Source organism: Rousettus aegyptiacus, unplaced genomic scaffold (assembly GCF_014176215.1).
Source record: "Rousettus aegyptiacus isolate mRouAeg1 unplaced genomic scaffold, mRouAeg1.p scaffold_m13_p_13, whole genome shotgun sequence".
Taxonomy (NCBI): Eukaryota; Metazoa; Chordata; class Mammalia; order Chiroptera; family Pteropodidae; genus Rousettus; species Rousettus aegyptiacus.
In genome coordinates, this window is record NW_023416288.1 from 32,031,668 (window position 1) to 32,056,311 (window position 24,644).

A 24,644-nucleotide genomic window follows, 5' to 3' on the forward strand; every position below is an offset into this window, starting at 1 on the left:
TCATAACATGAATCTCTCTATATTTGTGTATGCTTGAAGTTTTCCATGATAAACAGTAACAAAAAGAAAAATAAATGAGCACGGCATTGCACGTGCTCCAGGACGCTTGCTGTTTCCCCTTCCTCTCCTCAGCCCCACGTGAGACTTCATAGCTGGGCTATGGGCTATGGGCTATGTGAGTCTGCCCGGAACCCAGCTCCTTTTGCTCAGTTGCTTAGAATCCGGGCTCAATTTTCTTGCATCTTACATCCCACCAATACTTCCATAAAGGAACTTTGTCTCACCTTGATTAAAACGAAAGGTTCATTTCTCCTGAGAAGGAAATTCTGTATTAACAGGCATTCTGATGTTCTTACCTTTTACTTAAACGGTAAAGCTTCTAAGGACATTAATAATTGCAATAGTATTATTATTGGGAGTAAATTGTATTCCTGTGTCTAGAAAACATATTAACAAATGATGATGTCACACTAGTTGAGTTTTGCAATACAACGATTTACAGCTACCTTAAGTCTAAACCACACACAGATAAGTAAAGCACTGGAAAAAAAAATTCTATAAATGTTACTGCCACACACACACACACACACACACACACACACACACACACAAACACACACAAAAAAATCCATTGAATATTTACAAAGTTAATAATAATGCATGGTATGCCTGCAGATAATCATGGGGTAAAAGTACACTGGCTTCTTAGGAACTGTTATAAAAACTCCACGTTCCACCTACACAACTTCTAGGTCATAAGTATTCTATTCCTATTGTCTTAAAGTGATAGTTGCCAGATAGGAGGGGGGTTGGCGACTGGGAGAGAAAGGTGAGGGGATTAAGAAGTACAGATTGGTAGCTAGGAAGTAGTCAAGGGGATGTAAAGTATAGCGCAGGGAATATAGTTAATAATATCATAATAACTATCTATAGTACCAGGTGAGTGCTAGACTAATTGGGGGGGACCACTTCTTAAGTTATATAAATGTTAACCACTGTGCTGTACACCTGAAACTAATATAAAATAATATTGCATGTCGATTGTAATTAAAAATACATAAATAAATAAAAAGAAGTTGATTAAATACATGTTTAGTACTACCAGAAAACACACACACACACAAAAAAAATAAGAAAGAAAGAAAAGAAAACCACCTCTTAGTAGATGTTTTTTAATACACTCAAGACTGAGAAAGTCAACATTTCCTTACCTCCTGCCCTGTAGCTGAAGACTGGTGGGCACGCAAAGATGGCTGGGCAAAGAGCCAAGGACTCGATGCCAACTTTGACCACGGTGCCATTCCCTCCCCTCCCCACAATACCTCAGCATGGCCCTGGCGTTAAATCAGCTTCCTGGGTTTTGAATGAGAGCAGGAAACACAGTCTTCATGTTCCATTAAAGCATCCACTGGTGATTCAAAACAAAACCTTAGGATCTGCTTGATAATGTGAGTCATTTTGAACTAATAGGATGATGGCAAATCCGAATTAGAGAAAACCTTCTTTACGCTCTAATGGGATATGTAGAACAGTTTTTAAAAGTAGTTTTATTACTTTCAAAAGCATGGTGTAACCCCGAGGTAGGCTAACAAAGGAATGTTTAATGGGCGTGTCTTGTTTGGTGATCAGGTAAGAAAGACTTTCGATGCAGTCATTCATTAAGTTCTAAAATGTCCAAATTGAGCTTGCAAACCATTTGTTTTTTAGCCTTTTGTCTGTCAATTTTTAAGCTATCTATATACATATATATGTTTATATATATAATATATATATGTGTGTATATGTGTATGTAAATATATATGTAAATATATATATAAATTCTATGTATATATGTAAATATATATATATAAAAATTCTATTCCCATTCCAATAAAACAACAACGGCTTGTGCCCACTTTGAATTGCCAAATTTACTACTATCCTCTCTATCTTAATGATGTTATGACCTCTTGTTAGTGCATCAGTTGCATGCAAGATTTTAAGAAGAAAAAGCTGCATTACCCAGGCTTTCTTAAGAAACGCTGCTCCAGAACCAAGGGGCCACTGGCCATCTGCAAGAGCAAACGCAGAGTGAAGCGTAGAACCCGGGCATCGACACAGCTTCCCAGAGGGGCATCAGCAGTTCCACGGGCCCCATGCTGCCAATGAGCACGTGCTGTGTGAGTTCAGCAGATACATCAGTTCAGGTCACGCCACATCCGTTGTGGCTGCACACGTGGCAGGCATGCCTATTCCTAATTTAGTCTCCTTTCTCTTCCTCATAACGGTCTTGCAGAAGTTGGCATATTGACCCATATTCCAGGATCCTGAGGGAGCCTACCCCGATATCTAAATACTCTCACTCTTATATTAAATCGCAGAGTCAAAATCCCCATATGCCCTTTCCGATTAAATGAGAGTCAGGGGAGTAAAATTCTATGTAAACAGTTATACACAAGTTAGGGAGAAGACGTGACTTGGCAAGAGTAGGTAAGAGTAAATATAAAGGTAGACGTTGTAGTTTCTCTTAAAGAATTAAAATTTCTGTTTACCCCTTGCCCCAACCCACTAAAATGGCATTACCCACCCCCCTACACACACACACACACACACACACACACACACACACACACAAAGTTGTTAAGGAAAAATACCCTAAGCAGCCAAGAGAGTCTGCATACGAAAATCTAACCACACAAGTGGGCAGAGCGAAATACCAACAGAAAACAAGGAAATGGAAGATGAGACACTCATGCAGGTACGCGCAAACGCCTGTGGATATCGCCCCTTTTACCAATCTTTTTGAAGCTCAGTTGTCAGAATACTTGCAAGGCAAGTTTCTGTCCTCCAGGCAAGAGATCAGACAAGTCCTCTCAGGGGAAATAGAATATCCCAAGAGAACCTGCCCCACCCCATGCAGATAGCCCTGCCAGACCTCTTCAGGAAAGCCCACCACCTAACGATCCACACGTGTAAAGTTTCCAGTTGGCATTTCAGTGTCTCTCCCTTAAAAATAAGTAACCAAAACATCTGAGAAGTGACTCACCCTTGGGGGAGGGGGGCAGAAAAGACCAGATAGACCAGCAGAAAGAAGAAATTCAGGAGGAATTTAAAAATAAGGGGTAGAAGAAAATGTTTTAAGCCAACATTAATTTCCTCGGAGAGATAAAAGAACATAGTCTATCATGTAGCAACACACAATTTTTAAAAAGAGAGCTCTTGGGAATTCTAAATATAATAGCAGAAATGAAAAAGTTTGATAGATAAAACAATAAAGTTGAATAAATCTGCCAGAGAGAATAGGAAAAGAGAAAGAGATTGAAAAGAGACAAAAGGCTTTTTGTTTGTTTGTTTTAAATAGAAGATCAATCCAGAAGGGCCAGTATCCAAAAAGAGAATAAAGAAAACACACGGGGCAGTGCGGGGCTGGGGGCGGGGAGGGAGGACGAGAAGGAAGGATGATGGAGGGAAGAAGAAAGAAATGTAATCCTGGTAGATAATACAGTTCATATGCAGTTAGGGCTGAGGTAACTTAGCGCATCCTAGAATGTTGAGTTCTAAGTCAACGATGGTAAAAAATGAAACCAATGAAGTTTTCAGTGCAGAGTCCTCAAAAGACCCAGAAACTGGCAGTCCTAGATATTTTAGAAACTGAGAGCTAAAGCAAACAAACCCAAGAAGTGCCGAGAGAAGGCTGTTTGAGAGGCAATTCAAGCTTTCTTTCTCCTTCTTCCTCTACACCACTGGTCTCCCCCACCCCCACGAAAGCAGCAGACTTGATTTTTGAAGGCACTCTTTCTGGGATAGAGGTCAATTGGCCCAGCTGCTGATTTGGAAACAGTACCACGAACTAGGGCATTTAGTGACCATAAAATACTGAGACTCCTTGCCTGCCTTCCCTGGCCATATTACCCTAATTAACTACCAGAACACTGGGACACAAGAAGAGTTTCCTTTCAGATGTGACCGGCCAAGAAAAAAAGACCAGAAAAAACTGCACTGGAGGTTTCCTAAAATAGTGCTTCCAGATCACAACAGTGAAGCTCAACATCAACAAGATCCAACATAAACTCAAAGTTTGCACTGACCTTTTCAGTCCTCTATTCTCTTCCTGAGCAGACACTCAAGGAGTACCAGGTATATAAAGGAGACCTAGAACAATAAAATGAGAGAATAAACAAATAGCCAAAAGTGACTTGGAGGAAACAAAATACTGAAAAATTAAAAAGTGTCATTAATGCTCTCAAAGAAATGAGACAATGTTATACCCTTAAAACAAGAATAGGAAACCATAAAAAGGAACTTTCAGATTACAAATAAAGAGCTATTACAGTAGTGATGAAAACCTCAAAAGAAGGATCAGAAAACAAACCTGAGGCATTCTTCTAAAAAGGACAGTAAAATGCAGAAGGAAAAACAGAAAAGAAAAAATGAAGATATTAGAGGACCCATCCAGGAGTTCCAATATCCAATTAGCAAGAGTTGCAAGGACGGGGAACAAAAAAACAAGAAGAGGAAATCATCAACTAAATAATTCAAGCAAATTTCTCAGAAGTGAAAGATATTGCGAGTTTCTACCATTTCCTGAAAGGGCCTCGGAGGACACAGCATAATGCATGAAAACAGGTCCATGCCCAGGAACATTATTGTGAAATTTCAGAACACTGGCGTCAAAGGGAAGATCCTTTCTGCCTTGATTATGAGAGGATGTTCTCCACAAAAACAAGAGAGTAAACCAAGAAAGACGAAGAGATGAGAAACCCAACTCGGGAGGAAAACAGGGGATTCCGAGGTTGATAGTGAAGTCCCAGGATGACAGCTCTGCGACAGCACGGAGAGCACTCAAACGAGATGCAGGGGGTTGGAGGAGTGGAGGGCGGTGGCCGGGAGGGTGGGGGCGCAGTTCTGTTTAAGAGGAAGAAAGACACTGGTAGATCGCCTAACATCGGTTGACCTCGTGTCTGTTAAAAGGCGTGTCTCTTAGAAAGTAGATGCACAGAGAATTAAGCAAGTTGGGGGAAAGCGCAACACTTAATTTCAGGAAACACAAGAAGAAAAGAGGCAACCACAGTCCATCGTACTCAACCGTGAGTTGTATTTGCATAGACAAGTCACGTAAGCACAGAACATCGATTTACTCAAAAACGATATTATCTTGGGAGCATGGAGCACAGAGGGGAACGTGGATGCTTACCTACCGTAACAGGTGACAGAAAATGTCTAAAAGTCACAATTCGGAACAGTATCATCTAGGCAGTTTTTTCTAAATCGCTGAGATGTACACAGCAGGTCCCTGAATAACATCCTTTCATTCAACGTTGTTTTGTTATAATGTTGATAAGATGCCGTAGGAACTTAACCCTTGCTCATCTCAGTTAGTCTATGGTAAATTGGTTTCGTCATACATCATTTCGCTTACTTGCAAAACCTATCGATGACATTAGGTGAAGGCTTACTGTACTCCAGAAGAAATGGCCAAAAGAATCGGGAGTGGTTGCCTCTGGGAAGAGGCGCTGGAGGAGCGCGAGGGGTGATGTGAGGAGCCACTCCGTTTTGTTATCAATGTTTTAATATCATTTAACTTTCTAAAGGATGTGCATGAGTACCTTTGGTGAAATAACCAATTTTTAAAATACGTTATGTTTTTTTTTTTCAAAACAATAAGAATAAGACAAGTGTAAAGAACTTTAATTAACTCAATGAATCAACACGGTGATGGACTATGGACCCTCCCGATAAGGGGCTGGTCTCAGTCTCCTCGTCTTCAGCATCTAGCACTGAGTAGGACCTCAATAAATATTTGTTGTTTGACCGATTTCTCTATTAATGGGTGTCTTGGGCTACACACTGATAGAACGATTCTAAAGGAAAAGTGAATAGCTAACACTCATCGAGCATCTACTTACTCTATGTCAGTCTTTGTTCTAAGTGCTGGGCGTATATCACAAATTTAATTTTCACAGGTCCATGAGGAAGGTGCTGACGTTGTCCTCATTTTATAGACAAGGAAGCTGAAGAACAGAGGGGCTTGTGTAACTCATTTCAAGTCACACAACTAGGAAGCGTCGACGTTGGATCCACACAGTCGGCCGGGCTCTGGAGTCTCCACTCTCAACTGCTAAGCCTTACAGCAACGGAGGAGGTGCCCTGTGGTCAGGTCGCAGCTGGAATATTCTGTTCTGTTCTGAACGCACACACACTCTTTACAAGTGGAATGTAATCTGAGGAAGTTGAATAGGGTGTGAGCAGACCAAAAACCATGCAAATGGCCATGGGAAATAGGAACAGTTTGTCAATAATGACAGTCCAATTCTGTTTTGAGGGGGCTGATGAAGAAAAGGGATTGGACTTGTTCATTGTGTCCCAAGTAGTAAAACTAAAACCAATAGTAGAGATTATCTAAAGCTAAATTTTAGTTTAAGGAAGACCTTTTCCATAACTCCACAGGAAATTAACTGCTTTGAAATAGATGGTCCCATTACTGAAAATTATTAGCTGGTCAAACTGCAGGCTTGGAAGAAAACCTATTTGTTTTTCTTATTCATTTGTTGCTTTTAGGTTTATATCCCACATATAAATGATATCATGTGATTTTCAACCTTTTCTGTCTGGCTTATTTTGCTTAGTATAATTATTTCAAGGTTCATCCGTATTGTTGCCAATGGCAGTATTTCACCTCTTCTTATGGCTGAAAAAAATCTAAAATATTGCATCCAGTCTACTTCAGGATGCTTGGATTACCTTTACATCACCCCCTTAAAAAGTTTTCTTAAACATTTCAGAGATAAAGATCACACCGGAGGCAACACACTATTTTATAAAAGGTTTTTAGTAAACTTTGGACCCATCATTGACAGATTATCCCTGTGTCCCACGCCCACTTACATGGTTTTTGGTCTTCTCACATCCTGTTCAACTTCCTCAGATTACATTCCACTTGTAAAGAGTGTGTGTGCGTTCAGAACAGAACAGAATATTCCAGCTGCGACCTGACCACAGGGCACCTCCTCCGTTGCTGTAAGGCTTAGCAGTTGAGAGTGGAGACTCCAGAGCCCGGCCGACTGTGTGGATCCAACGTCGACGCTTCCTAGTTGTGTGACTTGAAATGAGTTACACAAGCCCCTCTGTTCTTCAGCTTCCTTGTCTATAAAATGAGGACAACGTCAGCACCTTCCTCATGGACCTGTGAAAATTAAATTTGTGATATACGCCCAGCACTTAGAACAAAGACTGACATAGAGTAAGTAGATGCTCGATGAGTGTTAGCTATTCACTTTTCCTTTAGAATCGTTCTATCAGTGTGTAGCCCAAGACACCCATTAATAGAGAAATCGGTCAAACAACAAATATTTATTGAGGTCCTACTCAGTGCTAGATGCTGAAGACGAGGAGACTGAGACCAGCCCCTTATCGGGAGGGTCCATAGTCCATCACCGTGTTGATTCATTGAGTTAATTAAAGTTCTTTACTCTTGTCTTATTCTTATTGTTTTGAAAAAAAAAACATCATGTATTTTAAAAATTGGTTATTTCACCAAAGGTACTCATGCACATCCTTTAGAAAGTTAAATGATATTAAAACATTGATAACAAAACGGAGTGGCTCCTCACATCACCCCTCGCGCTCCTCCAGCGCCTCTTCCCAGAGGCAACCACTTCCGATTCTTTTGGCCATTTCTTCTGGAGTACAGTAAGCCTTCACCTAATGTCATCGATAGGTTTTGCAAGTAAGCGAAATGATGTATGACGAAACCAATTTACCATAGACTAACTGAGATGAGCGAGGGTTAAGTTCCTACGGCATCTTATCAACATTATAACAAAACAACGTTGAATGAAAGGATGTTATTCAGGGACCTGCTGTGTACATCTCGGCGATTTCGAAAAAACTGCCTAGATGATACTGTTCCGAATTGTGACTTTTAGACATTTTCTGTCACCTGTTACGGTAGGTAAGCATCCACGTTCCCCTCTGTGCTCCATGCTCCCAAGACAATATCGTTTTTGAGTAAATCAATGTTCTGTGCTTACGTGACTTGTCTATGCGAATACAACTCACGGTTGAGTACGATGGACTGTGGTTGCCTCTTTTCTTCTTGTGTTTCCTGAAATTAAGTGTTGCGCTTTCCCCCAACTTGCTTAATTCTCTGTGCATCTACTTTCTAAGAGACACGCCTTTTAACAGACACAAGGTCAACCGATGTTAGGCGATCTACCAGTGTCTTTCTTCCTCTTAAACAGAACTGCGCCCCCACCCTCCCGGCCACCGCCCTCCACTCCTCCAACCCCCTGCATCTCGTTTGAGTGCTCTCCGTGCTGTCGCAGAGCTGTCATCCTGGGACTTCACTATCAACCTCGGAATCCCCTGTTTTCCTCCCGAGTTGGGTTTCTCATCTCTTCGTCTTTCTTGGTTTACTCTCTTGTTTTTGTGGAGAACATCCTCTCATAATCAAGGCAGAAAGGATCTTCCCTTTGACGCCAGTGTTCTGAAATTTCACAATAATGTTCCTGGGCATGGACCTGTTTTCATGCATTATGCTGTGTCCTCCGAGGCCCTTTCAGGAAATGGTAGAAACTCGCAATATCTTTCACGTCTGAGAAATTTGCTTGAATTATTTAGTTGATGATTTCCTCTTCTTGTTTTTTTGTTCCCCATCCTTGCAACTCTTGCTAATTGGATATTGGAACTCCTGGATGGGTCCTCTAATATCTTCATTTTTTCTTTTCTGTTTTTCCTTCTGCATTTTACTGTCCTTTTTAGAAGAATGCCTCAGGTTTATTTTCTGATCCTTCTTTTGAGGTTTTCATCACTACTGTCACGTTTATCGATTCCTAATAGCTCTTTATTTGTAATCTGAAAGTTCCTTTTTATGGTTTCCTATTCTTGTTTTAAGGGTATAACATTGTCTCTAAGATTGGCTCTTTGTCTTGAGTGTACTGAATTTGCACAATGCTGTGCTGGGTGTGGGTCTTTTTTCTTGCATTGTGCAGGGAATTCAGTAAGCGATTTTAGTCAGGAAACTCATGTCTTCCAGTTCTGGGAAATAGGCTTGACTTACTTTTTTGATGATTTCCTCCCTATGGTTTGTTGCATTCCATCTTTGGACACTTGTATTTAGAAACTGCACTTCCTGTACTGATTCTCTAATTATTTGATCTTTACTTTTTATCTCCTGTTTTCTATTTCACTTCTTTTTATTCTAATTTCTCTGATGTTTCCTCAACATTATCTTCTAATCTTTCTATTGGAAAATTCACTTTTGATGTCATTTCATTGATTTCTAAGCACTTTTCCTGTTTGATTAATTGCTTTTTCTAGCATTCTCTTTTCACTTGATGGTTAGAATGTTTTATTTTATGTCATGAATATATTAATAATAGTGTTTTTTCCCTTGAATGTTTCCTCTCCTTGCATATAACCTTTTTTTTCCTCTGAGTTAGCTTTCTCCAGTTTTTTTTTTCTTTCTCTTGACTATTTTGGTCTCTGGCTTTCATTTGAAACTGTTCTCAGAGATGTGCTATTCCTCAGTTATCTGATTATATTAAATAGAGTTTTAAAAACTCACCAGAAACTCTGGCCTTTGCATATGGTTTGTCCAATTTCAGTTTCGCTGTAGTGTTAATATTTGTGTGTGGGGGGGGTGGATATAAAGCTACAAGAAGAAGAAGAGGAAGTACTTCTGTATATTGAATTAAAAAATGTCTCATAAAAAAAAAAATCTATTGATAACCGTCACCTAGTAACTCTTCCTTGAATGAGCTCCAGTTTTACAGTGTTTTCCACAGGTATAACCACTGGCATTGCAAGCAGGGCAATTCATTGTGCAGGACTTTCCTGAACTTTGAGAGCATTTAGAATCCATGGCCCCTGCCCACTAAATGCCATAGGTGCCCCCCATGCATGCGACAACCTGAAATGCCTCAGTGCCCCCAACCATGTTTCAAAACACCTCTGGAGGGAATGCAGATATTTACTGTCCTTGGTTGAAAATCACTATGACCCTTAAAAAGATGGTACCCAGAACTGCTGAACAGGTGGAAGGCGAGGTGGCCAATAAACTTTAAGGTTCCTTCTAACTTTGAGAGTCTAAGAAATTATTGGTTTAGCTGAACTGTACCTTGGCTGGTCTCAGTCTGGCAATGTGTATGTTAACTAGAAACTCTCTCATAAGCCCATACTTCTGAGCCAGATCTTAATGCTAAAATTTATCCAATTGACCTCAGCAATAATTTACTGAGAATACTATGCAAAGTATTGGATTTGATGCCACGAGGAATAAAAGAACATTGGAAGACACATGAGGTCTCTGCCCTTAGAGACTTTCCAGTACAATGGGAATGGATCGGATGAACCCACCAGAAACTATAGGAAACAAGATAAAACAGGATGAGAGCCAAACTTCTTCTACCACCAGTGACACCACTTGTAAATATTTCTCTATAACTGTTGCTATGGCTCCTTTACAGTATTCCATCTTGGAAGGCAGCCCATTAAGTGTAACAGGAACATCCATTTCTCACGGTGTCAAAGGGGAAGGCTTATCTTGATTGATTTGGATCCATCAGGACTCAGTCTACGGTCAGCAGTAGATCTATTGTGTTAAAAGTAAGTAATGTCCCCCTAAGTCATTATGACAATCAAGAATGTCCCCATACATTTCCAAATACCTCTGGGGAATAACTACCCAAGATTGAGAACTACTCTTTATTTTATTTTATTTTATTTTATTTTATTTTACTTTACTTTACTTTACATTACATTACATTACATTTTATTTTATTTTATTTTATTTTATTTTATTTTATTTTATTTTATTTTATTTTAGATGAGGCAATCCTTCGTTGACCTCACAGATTGGAAGGACCATGTCAGCTTACAATCCCTTATTTTTTATTTTTTCCATCTACAGCACCTGATTTCCCTAGGTGGTCTCGCATCCAAGTACTAACCAGGCCCGACCCTGCTTAGCTTCTGAGATCTGACAGGATAGGGCTTGTTCAGGGTGGCGTGGCCATAGAATTACTCTTTCTTTTTTAAAAGGTAGCTGCTATACAATAGAGGAGGAGAATAGAATTGGGGCAATAACTACAATATACAGTACAGTATTATCATCCCCATCATAGAGGTGAGAAACTGAGGCTCAGCAAGTTTACTTGTCCAAAGTTTTCTCTCTGATCAAAGGCAAGTCACTTAACCTCTCTGAAGCTCAATTACTTCTTCTATGAAAGGAAGCTAATAATGCCAGCAATAAGTTTGCAGACTTTTTGCTTTAAACATGCTGAACACACATATGCATGAACAAATGTGTGCATTTACACATTAACCTGCCTCCACTCTAGAGAGAACAATATCCTTAGAGATGATATTAAATGATTGCTCCTAAAATTGTCTCAAATACTGTGATCTCACATTCATTCACGGTGGAAAAACTGTGAGCTTATGAAAGAGTGAGTGATCACGTGTATGTATATGGGTGGGAAGTGGGCAGAGTAAGTTTTCCCTGACTTAATTTCTGTCCTTAGTGGTCCTGGGGAAAGGTTAGTACTGATGGATGAATTAGATGCGATCCTCAAGGGTGGGACATCTGAGCACACTTGAAAAGAACTAGACCCAAGCAATCTAGACTCTGCCTCTTAGTCCATGTGCCTGAATTATTTTACCATCTCACTGCTTATCTCACTCCTGCCATTGCTCTAGTGCCTTACTAGCAGCATTCTACTCATGCATAGGAGCTTCTTCCGAAAACACACCCAGTGCCTGGAAAACCCTTCCCCACCCTCTGAGTAGTCTTCCTCGTTACCACTCCTGGCCCAGGTCCTAAGTTCCAGCCTCCCCAATTGCAAAGCCTCCACTGATTAATCAGAAAGATTCCCACTCCCATCACACACTCACTTAAAAGGCTCTTAAACTAGTGTTCAAAACTCAAATAAGCATCTCCTACAGAATAGTCTTGGTCTTTTAGCTTTCCAGCCTTCATCATTCTTTCCACAGTAAAGTCTAAAGAGAGCAGAAATGGTGTCCAACTTCTTCGCAAAGTACCGAACACAATGCTATACTCTATTTATTCATTCAGTCATTTAACCAATGATACTGAGCACCATCTCTGTGCAAAGCTGAACAAGAGACTCTACCTGCTAGGAACTTATAGATAAGCAGGAGATGGAGAATGGAGAAAATTATAATACACAAAGATGCCAGCCTCCATGAAACTTCCTTTAACCCCACTCAAGTCGTTTGCAGAATTCGTTCCTTTGCATCTATAGGACTGAGGACCCTGTGCTTAAGAGAGAGGGAATTGGGGAAGTCTTCACAAAGCGGGTAGCACTGAGGTTGCCTTATCCTTCCCAGGTAAACAACAGGAAGAGGGTATTTCAGGAAAAGTGAACAGCAACACAAAGGCACAGTATATAGCATTTTCAGAGCATGTCCGATAGTTCAGCATTACTGAAGTTCAAAATTTGAAGGGAGAGTGGGCAGGTGATAAGTCTGGACAAGCAGGCAGGGGCCCGATCATAAAACATTTGCATGCTAGACTATGAGACTGAAATTGGAAGTCACTGAAGCATTTTGAATCAGAGAGTGATATGATCAAATAATGTGTCAGAAAATCCCCCTGGCAGTAGGACCAGAATAGGTGAAGGGCAACAGAATATGGAGACTTTAAGACAAGAGTTGACAGGAGATGGTGGACCCTGAACTAGGGCGGTGACAGTGCAGGTGGATAAGAAAGGACAGATCCAGGAGAATTTGAGGAGGTAGAACTCAGAGGTGAGAATATGGGTAGACTCACATCATCAGTATATAGACTATGGGAGGTGAGCAGATCTGGAAGAGAGGAGGGTCTGAGGCCATTTTGGGATCTATTGGCTTGCAGATGCTTGTGAGACATGCACCTGGAGATATCCAGGAAGGATGGACGAGGGTCGAGGGCTCTCAGTCCAAGGTTGGGTTAAAATAAACATATGTGGGAGTCACATCCATAGACATAATGGCTGAAGCCACAGCAGATGACGATGAAATTCCCAAGGGACAATGTGTGGAGGGAGGAGAGAAGATGACCCAGGGTGGATTTCTGGGAACACATAAAAACTCATCTGGAGACTACAAAGAAATTGAACAAACAATAATTGTGGTGATTGCCTTGGATCCTGACGCTGTATCTTCTCTTTCATATAACACAGGCCCTAAACCAACTAGACCAAAATAATACCTTGTAGATTATTATATCGGAAGGCTTAAAGGAATACGCACAGTCAAAATTATAGCAAAATGTGCGTCCTTCTCTGCTCAAATCAAGGTATAACATGCTTGCTCTGTCTGGCTCCTAAAAAGCATCTTTTGCTCTCAACCTAAGGTGTCTTTGCTTGAGTCTAGTTGCATTGCTCTGTAAGAGTGAAGTCAGAGACAAAAGACATAGAAGGACCGTTTCCCTTCTCTGGAGCTGGATATGGGGATGAGCCTTGAGCATCAAGACATTGAACTAAATGATACAAGATACCAAGAGTGACACAGGAGAGTCTCCAGGGACAGACAACTCTGAAGAAAGGACAAAAATCTCAGGAATATATGAGAAAACTGATTTTTTTTCTCTTTATTATAATAGCCGTGTGTGTGTGTGTGTGTGTGTATGTGTGGCTAATGGGACACATTTAAAATGATCCAATTCCCACCATGTGGTGAACAATAAGAATTTATTTAAATCTTGATTGCTATGAAGCAGAGACTTTTCCATTTATAAGAAGCTCAACAATAGGCAAAACTGATCTCTGCTGATTGCAAGTCACTATAGTGGTTATATCGGGAGGGTGGGGTGGCTATTGACTGGAAAGAAGCTGGGCAGAATTATACGCGGTAACGGAAATGTTCTCATTGAGCTGGGTCGTGGTTACAGGTGAAACGTATATAACAGTTCTTCAGACTATACACCTGAGACTTGTATGTTTTACTGCATGTAACATACTGCACACAAATTCTATATCTATTTGTAAAAATAGATAATCTGAAACAAAATAAATATAGCATAAATTCTTACACACACACATCAGATGGATACACAATAAGTTCTATGTTGCCCAGGAAAGAAATGAAATCGAAAGAGGACTAATCCACTTGAAGTGGAAGGAACTGATGGAGCCGGTGACATCCAAAAGCTGATGTAATGAAAAAGGTAGTGACAGGGCAAGAAGATCAGTAGCTATGATCTGGGTAGGCGGCTGGCTGGCTTTTAAGACCTCAGGGGTGAAGCAGCCCTGCTGGGGGGCAGATCCACGGTGGCGGGGAAAGCTGAGATGGAAAAGTGGTGAAGGCTGTCGGAACGGAGATGCCTCCGAGAGAAAGAACATTAGAAAGGTCAGCCACGTGGTCACTAACGCCCCCCTCCAAAAAAAAAGATGGCAGAGGTCGGAAATCCAGGTGTCAAAGGCCTCAAAGCGTTTGAGAAAGTGGCCAAAGGGATCAAGAGATGACGGCTGGAGATGAGCTGACAGCAAACCATTCAAGCGATTCATGAATGTCTTTTGATTACGATCGTAAAGGGGGAAGTAAGTAACCAGTTTAGGGTAAGGTGCTCTTTGAGAAATGGGGTTTTTAAGTGAAAATGAACAGTTAAAGGCATGTGCTATACTCTCCAGAGGGAAGAATTGTTGGTGTTAGGTCACCATCTTTGCTTCAACAGCCCTCTGTGCTATGCAACCCTAAAAAAAGAGCTATGACTCTCCATCAAATCCCCACCCCACCTAGGAGTTCCTTAAGGACAACCTGTCACAATGCCTCGGGAACGCTGAATGTTTAGTGAGTGAAAAGAAGAAAGGAAACAAAGGAAGGAAGAAAAGAAGATAGCAGGAAAGAATCTATATTATAAAGAAAACCTCGGGTTACAATTTTTTAAAGTGCAATAAACTGTGCCATAGTGGAATGATCAGGGTTCATAAATTGTAATGCTATAAATTGCAGTTATGATACTGAAAGGTAATTGGAAAATAATATTTTAAAATTTAAAAATATTTGTATTCATTTGATGTGTGAGCAACTGACTAATAAAGCAACCAAGCATCAAATGATCAGGAGGGAGTCACTTCCTGTCCCCTGCCCCAAAAGATACATATTATAATGAGCCCATCCCCCCCAAAGGGGGCCAACTGATGACTGCATTATATTCGGCGCCATGTTACTGTGGGTGGAGTGTCCTCGAGTTTTACACTATCAGACTGGGATCCAAAAAGCAGCAACGGCAGCAGCATTAAATTTTCCAGGTGAGCCACATGGAAATCGGAACCTGCACATGCCCAAAAAAGAAGCAAATGCTTAACCAATCTGCAAGGATTCCTTATAAGATTTTGGGTAATCTCTCAAAAAGGCCGGCCGGTGTCACTGCCAGACGCCAGCATGGTCTTTGCACACTTTTCCCGGGCTCCTTCTCTTCTTCGGCTCTTCATCTTTCCCTGCCTTTCTCCCTGATGGTCTCATCAGGGTAGAAGCCATTCTGGTAAGTCAAGGAATTAGAGAGTACTTGAACCACCTCCCTAGGGAATTGTAAACTATCTAATGAGGAAAAGTCATGGCGAACTATAGGCTCCTGGGCACCCAGAACCCAGTGTTATTTGGGATCTTGGAATTGCACCAGCTGGGCACCTACCTGTTAGAGAATCAGGATCAACTCACCAGTTTCCAAGGGTCTTTTGAGGAACTCAGGTGTGGTTGTTCCAGCCTCTCGACCTCTGGGAATTACGCAAAGGGTTGATTTCACAGCCTCCTTTCCTACCAGGTACATCCTATTTTCCAGCTCCAGTGAATCAAGATACATTGTGTTTGGAGATTTTTTTATTTTTAAATAAGATGTCCTTTGAAGTAAATGAAAATATTCTTTCATGTAGCCTCTCCAGGGTGAAAAACTTTTGCCATAAGCATTTCCTTGCGGCTGCTTTCCTAAAACCATAATAAAATCAGTTCCTATCCATAATGTTAGATATTGTGAGAGCATTTATTTAATGTTTGAAAATATAGGGCATGTATGGGGAAGATAAACCTGACCTAACATGTATGTAAGATCTATTCTCTAATAGAAATTATAGTCCAAAATAGCACAGGTAAGATTAAATGATTAAAATCAAGTGGTTAACCTAGATGCAAGTGTGAAGTTTTTCTTCCTGATTAAATTGAAGATGTGGTGGTGAATCTATATAATACAATCCAATAATGAAAAATTACTTAATTTCTTTCAAAATCTCCCAGATGTGTGTAAAAGAGAGAATTCCAAATAAGAACTTGGTCCAAGTGGCAATAACAAAGAACAAACAAATTGGAGTAAACTCTGATTACTTTCAGGTAAAGTGACAGCCCTAGCAAAAGATTTTTAAAACATCATTCCCTCAGTGTGAGAGATGGTACCAGCAAAATCTTATGCAATAAAATACTTACTTTCACATAAGTCAGCCAGAACACTGGTTTCTTCTTTCTCGACTTAAACTAAATAAGCTTGATGACCAATCTCGGAGAACTGTACTGTAGAAGAGCAGAAGCTTAAAAAATTTTTTAAATTAATTTTTAAAAAAAGAAAAGAAAAGAACAGAGCCTTACTACAGCCAGCAGGGAGAGAGCCTTGTTATATTAGCTCTGAGCAGAATTTCTGTATTCTAAAGAGTTATGAAATACAGTTAAATGATATAATATCCCTAGTTATACAGTTAAAATGTTGTTTCTTAAAGGGGTATTTGTGGGGGCCTTCTCTTCAATACTATAGCTCCCTGTGCCCCATCCTAGCCTGGCCCTTAGAACTGGAAATTCTGAAAGTAGGGCCCAAGAATCTGTACTTTTAATGGCACGCCAGGTGACTCTTATGAACATTCAAATTTGAGAGCTACTAAGACTACATGTATTTCTTTATATTCCTCTCAATGTCACAGAGTAATAGAATTTGTATGCAACTCTTACTATTTCCATCACTTTGTAAAATGCTGGAAATAAAAATAAGTAGAATTAATTCAAATGTCACTGTTGTCACGTGGTAATATGGAATTAACCAACTTTTATATTCCTCTGAGCTTTGGCTTCTCATCTGACAAAAGGAATAACGATATCTACTTCATTGGGCTGCTAGGGGAGTTAAATCATATAACACATGCAGATTAAGTCATGTTGAACACAAAACGGTAAACAGTTCTACAACCACAAGGGATGTGGAATGATTTTAACACAACTGTGACAGGCCTTCATGACTTTGCGCAGTGAAAAATCTGTTCTTAGTTATAACTCCGAACATGGCATTGTTTCCACTCATCAACAGCTAAAATCATCAGTGAAAAGTGAGACAAGAACCCTCAGAATCTCTGCAAGCACTTCACATTCTAGAAGTTTGAGTAGTAATGAGACAAAATAAAAAATAAAAAACAAGTATATGTATCACAGAAGAAACCACAAAGATATTATTTGAATGATATGCTTACTAGTAAATATCATATCAAGCAACATCTATTAGTATAAACAGGACAGTTTGGTAAAACAACCAGTTAAAAATATGCAAAAAGAATTTCCTCCATATATGTATGATGCAAGTTTTAATAACAGCAGATTTTATATATAAGGAAAAAATATTATATTCCCAAAGCACAACAAAAATACAAAATACATAGGAATTAATGCAAAAGGAAAGATATAGGACCTACATTAAAAAAATTTTTTTATTATGTGAAAAGGAATAGAAATTCCAGAAACCAACAAATATACAAAAGTGTCATCATATATGGTAATTCATCATAAAGGTGGTGTTTCAAATAAATAGAAAGATCAGAGATTATTCAATAAATAGTATTGGGATTTTAAAAAGCAATAAAATCAGTACCTCACCTCACTCTATTTACTAAAACTAATTTCATATAGATTTATAATTAAAAATTGTTAAGTAAAACAAACAAATGAGAAAGCAAACAAAACCATGAATGAAAACATAGTGATATTTGCATAATCCTGGAATAAGAAAAAACTTTATGTGCATTACACCATGGTAGAAGCTATAAAGAAAAAAAAAAGGAAACAAATAAATTTGATTTAGAGAATTTTGTAGCTAAAAAGCCATACATAAAAATTTTAAAAATAGGAGAAAGTATTTGCAACATATATAATAAAGAGTCAATATCCTTACTATATAGAGAATACCTTAAGTACATATAATAACTCGCACTTATTTAGCAATTGGTACGTGCCAGATGGTACCACACACCAGCCTTTGGAGGCAGGCATGATTGTTCTTTTTATAGATGAGAAAACTGAGGCACAGAGAGCCTAAGTAACTTACCCAGGGTCACGACAGCCAGTAAGAAGTAGTGCAGGGTTTGGGCCCAGGTAGTCTGACTCTAAGCTAATAACCACTCCAGTGAGTTAGTGAAGTTTATGTAGTCAACACAAAGAAATAAGAAAAATATGAATGAAACAAAGGACCAAAGACCTAAAGAAGCAAATCATAAAAAGAGTGCATACATCTGACCATGAAACCCATGTAAATACATTCAGATGCATAATCAAAGAAATGCCATATTATTAAACACTGAGATGCCATTTTATACTTATCAAATTGAAAACGGTTAAATAGGTAAGGGCCTGCTGTTGACCACAGACTTGAGAAATAGACACTTCCGTACACTCAATGAAGGGCAATCATTTTAATAGCTTTAAAATGATCTCACTATGCTCCTATGATTTCACTTCTAGGATTTTGTTGTAAAGAAAATGTAAAACGAATGCAAAGATATCTGTGGAAATAATTCGTCTATGTCCATATAAATGAACTAAAAAATCTGGTAATTGAAAATGTTGTAAAATATATTTTCACATGAATAATATGAGATGGTGACTATATTGCCAAATTTAAAAATGTTATAATTCAGAAAGCACAGTATAATTGCTCTTTTGTAATATGAGTTAAAATGAAGATTTACATGGGTATATATATATTCTAAAATATTAATGGTGTTGACTTCTGGGTAGTAGAATTATGAATAGTTTTTCCCTTGTGCTTTTTGGTGTTTTCCAAATTTTCTCTGCTGTACATATTCTTACATAGGGAGGATGACACTCATTCTTAAGAAAGAGAGAAAATAAAGCAGGATGTAACTTTTCCAGCCAAGGGAATGGACAGAACAGTGGGATCATCGGAGGAAAAGAGAACAGAACAGAACATGACTATATATTAAGATAAGAGAAGCTATTTCTTAGTAATAAGTAATAAGCTTATCGCTTACCGTCTACTCCTTTGATGGGAGGCTAGTCTCCTTAGCCATGTGGTTGGTGAAAACTCTACAAAGAACTCTGACAGAGTACAAAAACAGAGGATGAGAATAAGATTCTTCATTTAAGAACTTGGCCACCTCCATCCTGACTAGCATTGCACAAGAATGTAGATGAGATCTAAATCAGAATGGGAAGAAAGCAATTCTCACCACCGTCTTTGGATGAAAATCTGACTCACCAATGCCTCAGGCAGAAGGCTCAGAAAGTAGGTATCAGTACCCTACTGCAAGTCATTGACAGTGTGTTGTACAGATGTGGAGTTACCTGCACAGTCAATGATATCAAGCTCTAATTCCATGGAATATGCTCTATCAATCTCAAGTGACCTTTTGTTTATCTTCAGAAGTTAGAGATAGAGATTCCTTCATGTGTCTGGATGAGCCCTGCCAGACTTCACACCCAAATTCTTGTGCTTGATTTGGCAAACTTTCACAGAAAGCTGTTGTAACAATGGATTATTCTATTTTCCTAGGGGTTCATAAGAAAAGGCTTCCGGCACAATGCCAGGACTCATAAATTTTGTTGTATTTATATCATAGGCACTGGAAACAGGTTGTTACTGGCGGCTGAGCTGGAGGCTGGAGGTTGGAAGCAGGAAAGAAAAATGTAGTCTTTCAGCAATGACAAAACAACGCCTTCACTTTCCATTTCTACAACCAGTTACATTAAAACAAACGCTCAGTTGCAAATTTCAACACTGAAGAGCAGTTTTAGTGTCATATGGAGAGATAAATCAGAAAGGGGCTTTGAAATCCTTCAAAGATGTAAAGGAAAAAAAAATGTATTACAGAGGAGGATACTTGGAGGAAGAAGCCAGGATAGAAGTGATATGAGAAGCCTGTGCAAGATGATTAGGTTATGACTAGTGGTCTGGTCTCTTCCCAAATCCATAAAAAGGTTAGAAGAGGAAATGATCTTCATTAAGTGAAGCAGAGCCTTCTGACTCACAGGAGGGATTGACACTTGCACAGTTTTCTGAGGGTGGTCATGGAGCCCTGCCTCCTGCAGAGAGGTTTAAGAGTGAGGGGATGCAAAGCTCAGCCTGCGGGGCTGAGGAGAAACTGCGCTGGTGATGACGACGTGTACTCCCCGCGTTACACAGGGCCTTTTAGTCCTGTGTTTCTATAAACAGTGGAGAGATACTTATTTTTATGTCCTAAGCTGTTACTTCGCTGTGTCGACTTGCACCCTCACTCACTTCTCCACATTCCCATGACACATTTTTCTTCATTTTACTATTAAAGTGGGGGAAAGAGAAGTTATTTGGGTAAGTTATCCCTAGCTGCTGCTATATTGGAAGCCACTCTTTCCCCTGGCAGAAGGATGACTGTTTTAATACCTGTGTGCATTCTTCTATTTTAACTCAACATACCATGCAGACTTTCAAGTGTGCAAATGCTGTGTCCACCGCAGTGGCTGCCCCTGAAGGCTATCTGCTGGGGAGCGAAGGGAGTGAATAATGGGGAGGGGGAGAAACAGTACACAGTTTTTAATAAAAGCGGGATGTGTGTGTGTAAATATTCAGACTGGAGTACACAGTACTTTTATAAGCTTAGAGTTGAAGACAAATTATGGAGACTTAGAACGAAGCTAATTAGACCAAGAGGTCAGAAAAGAGGTAAAATAGGTAAAATCGGCCTAAAAACTAAAAATAATCTGTTTTTTTTTTTTCGGGGGGGGCACAAAATTACTTTCCTTCTCAAAACAATTTTTATTACTTAAAAAATTAGCCATGATTTTAGCAGGGGTGTTTGGTTGTTTTGCTCTTGGAATACATGTGGTTCTATTTATTTAAATTAATTTTTTGCTAAATAGCAATTGTTGTCAATATAGACAGTCTCATCTGTTCCTTCACCAGACACTTCTGGATTGGTCTTCTTTTAGGAAGACAAAAATCTTTCCCGTCTACAATAACCCTCAGAATCCATCGAGTAAGTTTCTACCCACTCTTATAAATCACTTAGAAAAAGACAGCAATCTAAGACAAGAGTGAGCAAAGGACGTGAACAGAGAAACAGTGGCCAATAAAACATACATGTGACATTCAACATCAGAAATAATAACAAAAAAGTGATAGCTAAAATGTGATCATTTCCATCTGATCATGTGTGGAGAAGCTGGTAGTGTTGGAGGGAGTGTAAACGAGTACAATTTCTCAGAAGAGAAATTTTGATAGGTCTATCAGAACTTTAAATGCACATACCCTTTGTCCCAGAAGCCCACTTCTAGATACTTGTCTTGCAGATAAAATATGGCAAAAATCTACATTCAGAAATAGTCATTAAAGTGATATTTGACATAGTAAGAAAAAATTTTAGAATCAACTTAAATATCCATTTAAAAAGGGACTAATTATAGCAATTGTGGCAATTTCATATAGTAGAATATTATGCAGTTCCTAAAAGAACGGATAAATCTATATGGACTAACAGAGAAAATTTTATATGCATTTATTTTAAAAGTCAAATGGTAGTAAAAGACTTAGAGCAAAATACAGTAATTCCCTGTTCCGCCTCTCCTCAGTCCCCTAGTTCTCTCCCCAGAGACAACCGCTTCTTACTATTGTAGCTGTTTCTTCTGTCATTTACATATCGCCTTATTTCTAAACCAGTGCTGCCCAATAGACATATAACGCAAACTACATGTGTAATTTTAAGTTCTCTAGTAGCCACATTTAAAAAAAGAGTAAACGAAACAAGTGAAATCAATTTTAATATCTTTTGTTTAACCCAACATATTCAAGATATTATCAGTGCAAAACGTAATCAATTAAAACCAATTTATAAATTGTAATGAGATTAGATTTTTAAATTTAAATTTCAAAAAAAAAAATTTAATAGTACACTAAGTCTTCAAAAAGAATGCTGCTGTCTTTTGACTCGTTGTTGACTTCTCATCATGGGAAAATGAAGGCCTAGCTCTCCTAACGCTGTGCTTTCTCATTCACAACTTCGTATACATTATACTTTTTGATTAAATATTCAATATTTGCATCATATGCTCCTGCAAATGTTAATCACAGCCAAGCACTGTAACATGCTGTGATAACACTTCCCTTTTTGTTAATAATCACTTTATTTTTTGTTAACTTGAATATCTTTATAAATATTATACTAACTCTTCCACACTGTCCAATGGCTTTTTAGTACAGTGCACCAATGGTCACTCCCATCCCAGTGGTCCACCAACTTCCACATTCTTATTTTATACCCTCGTTTTGGTCAAATTCATCTTCCAGTAGCTTTATGCAGTTAAAAAGAAGGGTACAATTTTCAGACTATGCAAAGCAATCTATAGATTCAACACAATCCCTATCAAATCTCAGCATTTTTGGCAGAAATAGAAAAAATTCATCCTAAAATCCATATGAGATCTCAAGGAACCCTGAATAGCCAAAACAATTTTGAAAAAGAAAAATGAATTTGGAGAACCCACAGTTCCTGATTCAAAATTATATTATAAAGCCGTAGTAATCAAAATAATATGGTGCTGGCATAAAGACAGATATATAGACCGATGGAATAAAATAGAGAATCCAGAAATAAACTCTTGTTATATGGTCAAATGATCTTTACCAAGGGCTCCAAGACTGTGCAGTAAGGAAAGGGCGATGTCTTTCATAAACAGTGTTGGGGAAACGATGTGCATATGCAAAGGAGTGAAGTTCGACCTTTATGTATGTACCACAAACACGGGAAAAGCACTGAACAGACATTTTCCAAAGACAATTTACAGATGGCAAACAAGCACATGAAATGATGCTCAACATCACTAACCATCAGAGAAATGCAAATCAAAACCACAGTAAGATATCCCATTATGATGACTACTATCCAAATAATAATAATAATAATTATTATTATTATTATTATTATTATAGTAATAACCCAGAAAATAACAAATGTTAGCAAAGATGTAAAGAAATTAGAATCCTTGTGCACTGTTGATGGGATTGTAAATGGTACAATTGTATGGTAGTTCCTTAAAAAATTAAAATAGAACTACTAAATGATCTAGCAACTCCTAAATATTCTGAGAATATATACCCAAAAGAACTGAAAGCAGTGTCTCAAAGAGATATTTGTACACCTGTATTTATAGCAGCACTAATCACAAAAGCCAAGAGGTGGAAGCAACCCAAATGTCCATCGATGGATGAACAGATGAAACAAATGTGGTATGTACATACGATGGTATATTATTCAGCCTTTAAAAAAAAGGAAATCCTGTCACATATTACAACATGAAAGAAACTTGAGGACATATTGTAAGAGACCTAAGCCAGCCACAAAGGCAAAAACTGTATAATTCCACTTTTATGAGGTATCTAAAGTAGTCAAATTCATAGAAACAGAAAGTAGAATAGTAAGGTGAGAGGGAATGGGGAGTTGTCATTTAATGGGTACAGACTTCCAGCTTTGCAAGATGAAAAAGTTCTGGAGATCTATTTCACAACAATGTGAAATACTTGACCCTACTGAACTGTGCACTTAAAAATGGTTAAGATGGTAAAATTTTAGTGTTTTTACCACATAATAATAATAATAAATTAAAAAAAAAAAAGACTGGGTACAATGGCAGATGACTTGGTGATGATAGCTCTCAACCCACCTCCTGAGTCACGCTGTTCCAATCCGCACTGATCGCCCTCACCATCTGAAGCACGATCGTCACCGTGGGATCTCCCTTCGCCACACTCCAGGAGATTCCCTTCCCTTCTCTGAAGTAATGGATATTTTGTATTTGATGCCTTCCTCTTTATGGCTTATTCACTCCTTTTGAAAGAGAGTATCCTCTAGGAGCTTCCCGAGAAGAGGGACTTTTTGCAATTTTTTAAAGATTTGCTTATCTGATTGTATCTTTTTTTTTCATCTTCTCATTTGACTCATAGTTGGGCTTGCTATAGAAATCTAAGTTGGATGTAAGCAGCAGTGCTTCACATTTTTGAAAGTATTATGGTTTCCAGGGCTGCTGTTGCAAAGTTCAAAGCCCTTTTGTTTGCTGGTCACTTGTATGCGACCTGTTTTTTCTCTCTGGGTGCTTGTAGAATCTTCCTAATTCTCAAGGTAATAAAATTTCACAGTTAGGCTGGACGCTCATTGGGCCCCTTTAATCTCAAAATTCATGTCTTTCAGTTCTGAAAAATGTTCTTGCCTCCATGTTTTCTCTTCTCTTGGTAACTTTATTGTTGGGTTGTTGGATGCCCTGGAGTCATCCTCTAATTTTCTTCTTTTTGTTTCCCTATTTTCAACTATTTCCTTTTTGCTCTACTTTCTGGGAATTCCCTCGACTTTTTATCCAGCTCTTCGCTTGACTTTTTCACTTTTGATATGTTTCCAATACCCAAGGATTATTTTTGTTTCCAAACATTACTTTTTATAGCA

General features: G+C 38.8%; 1 long non-coding RNA gene across 1 annotated transcript; it reads right to left on the reverse strand.

The window, feature by feature from the left end:
- Positions 1–1,869: 1,869 nt before the first annotated feature.
- Positions 1,870–23,063, reverse strand: LOC107518122. Its single transcript, XR_001598744.2, has 4 exons — positions 19,212–23,063; positions 15,640–16,479; positions 4,068–4,131; positions 1,870–2,051 (listed from the first exon to the last, which is right to left on the reverse strand). It is a non-coding gene; the product is annotated as an uncharacterized LOC107518122 (long non-coding RNA).
- Between the last annotated feature and the right edge of the window lie 1,581 nt (positions 23,064–24,644).